The sequence below is a fragment of the Copadichromis virginalis genome, linkage group LG3 (assembly GCF_057382275.1).
Source record: "Copadichromis virginalis isolate Kocher_CV1m ecotype Utaka linkage group LG3, C_Virginalis_male_GT1.1, whole genome shotgun sequence".
Classification (NCBI taxonomy): domain Eukaryota; kingdom Metazoa; phylum Chordata; class Actinopteri; order Cichliformes; family Cichlidae; genus Copadichromis; species Copadichromis virginalis.
Window position 1 is genome coordinate 56,838,812 of NC_140620.1, and position 7,892 is coordinate 56,846,703.

General features: G+C 44.0%; 1 long non-coding RNA gene across 2 annotated transcripts; it reads right to left on the reverse strand.

Annotated features, from left to right (window-relative positions):
• Positions 1-2,713: 2,713 nt before the first annotated feature.
• Positions 2,714-6,694, reverse strand: LOC146715357 (uncharacterized). 2 transcript variants are annotated; one of them, XR_014918966.1, is made up of 4 exons: positions 6,616-6,694; positions 5,839-6,011; positions 4,819-4,884; positions 2,714-3,513 (listed from the first exon to the last, which is right to left on the reverse strand). It is a non-coding gene; the product is annotated as an uncharacterized LOC146715357 (long non-coding RNA). The 2 variants fall into 2 exon arrangements; XR_014918965.1 differs by lacking the exon at positions 6,616-6,694 and having other exon boundaries at positions 5,839-6,069.
• Positions 6,695-7,892: the final 1,198 nt, after the last annotated feature.

Here is a 7,892-nt window from a genome sequence, read left to right on the forward strand (position 1 = left end):
AGCGGATCCCTGCGACCGTGCACTGAAGTTTTAGATCAAATAAACTAAGCTGAAACCATTAAATAACCAACCAGCCTGTGCCAGCAATCTGTGTCAGCTGATCCCTGCAACTGTGCACTGAAGTTTTACAGAAAATAAAGTAAGCTGAAACCATTAAATAACTAACCAGCCTGTGCCAGCGATCTGTGCCAACTGATCCCTGCAACCGTGCACTGAAGTTTTAGATAAACTTGGCTGAAACCATTAAATAACTAACCAGCCTGTGCCAGCGATCTGTGTCAGCTGATCCCTGCGAACGTGGACTGAAGTTTTAGATCAAATAAACTAACCTGAAACCATTAAATAACTAACCAGCCTGTGCGAGCGATCTGTGTCAGCTGATCCCTGCAACCGTGCACTGAAGTTTTAGATAAACTAAGCTGAAACCATTAAATAACTAACCAGCCTGTGCCAGCGATCTGTGTCAGCGGATCCCTGCGACCGTGCACTGAAGTTTTAGAGAAAATAAACTAAGTTGAAACCATTAAATAACTAACCAGCCTGTGCCAGGGATCTGTGTCAGCTGATCCCTGCAACCGTGCACTGAAGTTTTAGATAAACTAAGCTGAAACCATTAAATAACTAACCAGCCTGTGCCAGCGATCTGTGTCAGCGGATCCCTGCGACCGTGCACTGAAGTTTTAGAGAAAATAAACTAAGTTGAAACCATTAAATAACTAACCAGCCTGTGCCAGGGATCTGTGTCAGCTGATCCCTGCAACTGTGCACTGAAGTTTTAGATAAACTAAGCTGAAACAATTAAATAACTAACCAGCCTGTGCCAGCGATCTGTGTCAGCTGATCTTTGCGAACGTGCACTGAAGTCTTAGATCAAAATAATCTAAGCTGAAACCACGAAATAACTAACCAACCTGTGCCAGCGATCTGTGTCAGCTGATCCCTGCAACCGTGCACTGAAGTCTTAGATCAAATAAACTAAGCTGAAACCATTAAATAACTAACCAGCCTGTGCCAGGGATCTGTGTCAGCTGATCCCTGCAACCGTGCACTGAAGTTTTAGATCAAATAAACTAAGCTGAAACCATTAAATAACTAACCAGCCTGTGCCAGGGATCTGTGTCAGCTGATCCCTGCAACCGTGCACTGAAGTTTTAGATCAAATAAACTAAGCTGAAACCATTAAATAACTAACCAGCCTGTGCCAGCGATCTGTGTCAGCTGATCCCTGCAACCGTGGACTGAAGTTTTAGATCAAATAAACTAAGCTGAAACCATTAAATAACTAACCAGCCTGTGCCAGGGATCTGTGTCAGCTGATCCCTGCAACCGTGCACTGAAGTTTTAGATCAAATAAACTAAGCTGAAACCATTAAATAACTAACCAGCCTGTGCCAGCGATCTGTGTCAGCTGATCCCTGCAACCGTGGACTGAAGTTTTAGATCAAATAAACTAAGCTGAAACCATTAAATAACTAACCAGCCTGTGCCAGGGATCTGTGTCAGCTGATCCCTGCAACCGTGCACTGAAGTTTTAGATCAAATAAACTAAGCTGAAACCATTAAATAACTAACCAGCCTGTGCCAGCGATCTGTGTCAGCTGATCCCTGCAACCGTGGACTGAAGTTTTAGATCAAATAAACTAAGCTGAAACCATTAAATAACTAACCAGCCTGTGCCAGGGATCTGTGTCAGCTGATCCCTGCAACCGTGCACTGAAGTTTTAGATTAAATAAACCAAACCTAAACCATTAAATAACTAACCAGCCTGTGCCAGCGATCTGTGTCAGCTGATCCCTGCAACCATGCACTGAAGTTTTAGATAAACTGAGCTGAAACCATTAAATAACTAACCAGCCTGTGCCAGCTATCTTTGTCATCGCTGACACAGATTGCTGGTTAGTTATTTAATGGTTTCGGCTTAGTTTATTTTATCTAAAACTTAGTGCACGGTCGCAGGGATCGGCTGACACAGATCGCTGGTACAGGCTGGTTAGTTATTTAATGGTTTCAGCTTAGTTAATCCAGGAAACGGAATACAGTTATCGTCTCTTATGTGTTTATTTTTGTTGGATAATTAACACAGAGCACCCTAAACCAAATGTTTCTCTATAATTGCACTCTCCTGCAGATGCAGTGAAAGTAAGACATCAGCAATCACATATATACCTCTTATACAGTTTTTTTGTGTCCCCTGCAGTACTCAAACATGGCAGCGTTTTAGTCTTCAGATGATTTCTGCAAACATTCGTCACATGTAGATGCACAAACACATCAGCCGAGGTTTACCAATGCTAACAAGAGCTTAATTTATGATTTAATCACCTCTTCTCTGTGCTTTCTCTCTGCCTCAACACTTCAGTCTGGTGGAATCCTTTTATTTCCCTGAAGACATTACACTGGCTACACATGCTCCCTCGGAAGATTTTAAAAAGAAATCTGTTCTCATTTTCCTGTAAGTCAACCTCAGAGGAGGAAGTGCAGCCTTACAAAACATGTAAGGCTGCACTTCATCCCCGGCTGCCTCCCTCTTCCCGCTCCAACACACCCACCCACAAAAGTAGGGCCTTGGGGTGCAGGTGTGTCACCAGGGTGCAGGGGAGGCATTCCCCCCCCTCCCCCCTTGGGGGTGGGCACGTTAACGGCGTCCAGTGGACGGTCTGTGTATTCAACCCCACCTCTGGTGCCGGTGCCCACCCCTCAATTTTAAATCCATGTAGACATTGAGGGTTCTCGGGAGGGGCCGTGCTAACACCTGCTGCTCTCTGGCAGCAGCACCATGCTCTCCCGTGTTTTAAATGCACCTTAGAACAACACGCAGCAACACTACACATCAGCGAGAGGAGGGTGGTTTGGGGTCTTCACACACCCCCTGTTCTCTGCTTGCCATCGGGGCGGGGGGGCTGGGAGGAGGTGTTGGCCGTCTGATTGGGATCTGGGATGCGGGGCCTCCCTGCTGCTGCGGAGCCTGGGGCGGTCTGCTTGCTTCCACCCCGGGGGAAAGTGTAACATCTCCTGGGTCTAGGTGCCGTTTCCCCCTCCAGGGACGAGGGTACCTGGACCTGGGGTATAGAGTTTGTTTGGGGAGTGTGATTATTTGTACATTGTCCATGTATGTCTATCCCTACATTGGGTGAGTGCTGAGTATATTTGTATATGTGTGCATGAGGGTGGGAATGCATGTTTGTGTCTGTGTGTGCCTGTTTGTCTGTGTTTATATGTCAGGTCGGGTCTTACACTCCACCTCTCTGGGAACTCCCAGGCCCTGAAAGGCCTATCTCCCCTCACCACACTGCCTGCCGGTAACTGATGCCCTCAGTGGTCGGTGGGTTGGTGGTTCTTGGTGTCCGGGGCTGGGCGCTCAGGTATGTACCAGCTCACTCCCGGTGACTACTTGGCAGGGCCTGGTGCCTGTTGCTCGGTCAGGCCTCTTCCGGGGCAAATGGGGCCCTCGGGCCTCCGGCCTCTGGGCCTGCGGCTCGGTTCACTCTGGCACAACTGGCTGCCGGCAGAGCCTGCGGGCACGCATATCAACAAAATGATAAAACTCCAGCAGAGGCATGTTTTACTCGCAGCCATCTTCCAGAAAGGCATTATAAATAATTGAGAAAGTAATTTAGTTATGGTTGCTTCACCAGCATTTGCTGCTGGCTGAAAAGACTGTAACTTTTCAAGACTGGAGAAAGGCAGCTTTGTTTGCAGCAAGTAAGGTCAAGGTGTGCAAAGTTCCCTCTGAGCAAGTAAATCCTTCAATTAAAGGAAAAATTTTAAAATCACTCTAATGAGAGGTTAACTAAGAGCAAATGATAATGAGCTGCTTAAAAGGCAAATAATCTTTTAGGCTTAATTACTTGTTGCTTGAAGAAACTATTAAATGAGCAGCTGTGATTTGAAAACTCGCAAAGCAAAAAAGATTTGTCACCAACGTGAGGTTACACTTCCATCGCCAGGGAAGAGACTTCTGTGAACACCACAGCCTCCAGTTTAGAGAACAACTCGGGGTTGCTGTGGTTCAGCAGATCGAGCAAGAAATCTACTAAGCAGGTGGTTAGGGGTTCAATCTCTTGCTGTTCCAGTCTGCATGCTAAAGTGCAAGATACTGAACTACAAGTTGCTCTGTGATGTTTTCAAGTAAGCTGTGTAAAGCACTTTGCACCTTTGAGTAGAAAAGCACTACATAAGAACTTCTCTGTTGTCTTGAGATGATCAACATTTGTTCAATGGCTTGTCTGCAGAACTAAATACACAAATGAGGAGCTGGTTTATTTAAAAAATAATTAGTTCTTCTGTGCATCCCAAGACACCTGATGGGATTTTTGTTGACAGAGATAGAGATAAGAAAGAAGCTGCCACATTTCACTTTTGGTTTTCATCAGGTGTTATTCTGGTCAGAGCTACATTTTCACCCATGGAGGGGCATTTTTACCTTGGAGTCTTTATTGGGTTTGGGAACCTTGTCATGGTTTAGGGTTTGCCTGGATTTCTTCTGTGGGCTTTCAGCTTTCCCCCCTGCAGCTGACTATGGGTGGCTCTTGCTCCGAGCTTCACCCAGTGCTGGAGCCTTCCCTGTTCACGCTTCTTGCTCATCATGCTTGTGGACCATCTGGTGATCAGTGACCATCAGATTTGCATCAATCATCATGGTAATCAGGCTACACTAGCTCTCAGAGATTGCTCGATTGCTATTCCTGCACTAAAATCTTCTTTCTTTGTCTTCATACCCTTGAATTACATGTTGAGCAACTCATCTAAGAGAAAAACTTATCCCAGGATTGACAAGATGGTCTGTATTTAATGAAAAGGGAACTAAGGGAAGTTACCTGCCAGTCGCACCTGCCTGTCCTTCCTCCGGTGCTCCAAGTTATCTGAGGAACCCAGTGCAGTCTCTAGAAAACAGCAAGAAGCATGATTAAAGTTTTCCAATTACACCTCAGAATATTGTGTAAATAAACTTGCTGACAACAGTCTGTCTTGTTGTTGGGTTGTGAATTTAGGGTCCAAAACTTTAGAGCCAACTTAGGCTCATGTCAAGCCTAATGTTTGTGACATCGAGCATTAATACTTGCAGAGCAAAAGCCTTGTAGCTGTTCCTTTAAATGCACTGGAAATTCTAGGAAAAACACTTATTTACTCTTTTCTTGGTGAGAGAGCTAAACGTTGTTATAAATAACAATTTGTCCTCAGTGACTTGCCTGGTTAAAGAAAATAGATTAACCCCAGCAGAGGCTACTTGTGTGAAAACCTCTAAATCACAACACTCATGGCAGGGATTTAATATGTCCTCAACAAGAGCCAACTCAGTGAATATCGCTGTACTAACTAATTAACAAATCTATAAGCCATGTGAGAGGACAATAAGCCACAAAATCCATAAAATCATGAACCTCACTATGTTGTGCAAGAGCACTTTTCAAGTACTGCTCAAAGTACATTTGTGCATGACAGAGAGAGACACCAAATGTGTGAGGTGTGAGGACACTGTTACATGCCCACAAAGTCCACAATAGGAAGTCAGTGGCAGGTTTGTCAGTGTGACAATCCAGGTGTGCTTCTAGCTGTATTTGTATAGCAAATGAGGCAGCACGAGGTGGGAATAAAGTAAATATTCTTCACAGTTTAAAAGACAACGCCACCCTGGGGATTTCACCCAGAGAATACTGGATGTAACACTAATCATCAAGAAGGCACTTAGGTTCGCTATACTCAGTACAGAGACAAGGTTCAATGATAAAACAGTTGGACAATTTATTAATAATTATTTAAAACAACATATAAAAGCACAATCATAAATATCAATGTACAAATATGCTTAAAAAAGGGTATTCAGAGCCGAGGCTTACCAGTGGAGGGGCAGGGATGCCACGCACAAACTTAAAAAAAAGAAAACTCACCAAGACACAAGTGCAGCACACTATCACACACTCACACTAATAAACTAAAAAAGGCAGGTGTGTACACTCAAAGGATCCCACCACCAAGGCACCCTCGTCTCCTCCACGTCGGCATTCCGCATCTGGATAAAAGAAACAAAGAAAATTTTAATATATTACAACAAAACTAATATAACCCAACTGCAGGACCACACTGGTGATCTGCAGCTAGAAAAAGGGCCTCCCACCAGTGGCATAACAAAAATCAAAACAACAGAAAAACAACATACAATCTAGATAAAACTTTAAAATATGGAGCAGGCAGAATCGCTGTATTGCTCCAACTTGCCGTCTGCCCGACTATAAGTTAATCATCCAGTCAATCACTATGCACGCCAACCGACTCCCATAACCGGCATGCATATAGCCGCTGTCCACGCCAACGTCCACTTTAAAAAGCTGGCAGCAGCAGGAAAAGTAACCTCGCAACAGGAACAGACAGTAAAAGCAAAGCAGCAGCACTTCGGTTAGCGTAGCGTTCTGTAAAACTAAGGGCCACACTTCCTGCAAAGCATAATAAGTATTTACAATAAAAGAACAATAAAAGGCAGAGATCGTAACAAAACTGAATTACGTACTGAGTAAACAGCGTCATGAATCATGAATGGAGTGGCTCATAGCAGGCTTCTACAGCTACGACCTAAAAACAATACCTGTTTACGACCAAGTAAATGAGTAAACACCTACCAGCCACGATGGAGGCTTCAGAAGGGTAACCTGCAAATGATCTCTGCAACACCAAGGGAAGTCAGGTGACCAAGAAGGAGATCACAGGTAAGCGATCCAGGAATGCTCAAATGGCTATTATTTATACTAGCGCCTCCCTAATGTGCCAGGCCGAAAGTGGGCTGAACCGAGAAATAACATTCATCCTGCCACACAAACATTTATTTAGAACCTGGGACCATTTCGTGGCCTTTCCGTTTTTTAATTCCACGCCATTTCCACTGTGTTTAATGGAGTATAGCCAAATTTTCAAACATGTATTTTTTTCCCATTTTATTTTAAAATTTCAGTCTGAGTTTTTTAAATGAGCTTAAATGGCTGAATAAAAGGCATACATCCACTATCGAACCTCGTGGCCGATTTGTGCCCCATTGAAACCCATTATAAACGCTATTTTTCACTGTACAATTATTACCATTAACATAGTGGCGATGGCTTAACTTTCACTTTCATTCTGGACTCAGGGCCTTAGAATTGTAATTTTTTATTTGGCCACCGGGTGGCGCCCTTGTTCCACATGTGACGCCTGCTGGAACATACACACCTTCTCCAGCGGCCTGCTCGAGACAGATACCCGGAAAAGGCAGACTAATTTCCCGCGTGCAGCAGCAGCTTGGCCCGCTGCTCGTTCCGGACCATTTTCTGCCCTTAGGATCGTTTGAGGGTGCATTAATTTTTTTTAATCAACAGGAAATGACGTATTTGTTTTCACGTGGTAGCGGAAGTGTGTGCTGCAGACATGGGAACCGAACCATATGCTCCGGCGCTGCGCGAAACACACCCGCGGCAGAGGCACTCCTCCCCGGGGGAGCAGGAGCAGCAGCGCCGCCTGGGGACATTTTCGGCTTCTGCAAAAAAAATTAAAAACGGATCGAAATTAATGTTGGTGCCAATCTTTTGTCCATCTAAAGGCCTAATTATAATAACAATAAAATATTACTTCAAATGTTTTTTTTGGAAAATATTTTATGTTTTATGTTTTATGTTTTTGGGGCAAAAAAAGCAGTGCGCTCATGTGACGAAACCGGGATATAAAGGGTTAAAATCCGCGAAATGTAATTAAAACTTGACATGAATATTTCAAGGAGAAGTAGGTCTAAAAGATTGGCTAATTTAAAGTGGAATAAAATATTAATATATAAATTTTTTATAGCACTTTTTGGGCGTGGTCGATAGTGTGCATTTTATGAAATGCGCTCCTGGAAAAAAAATAAAAGGCAATCGAAATGACTGTTGGT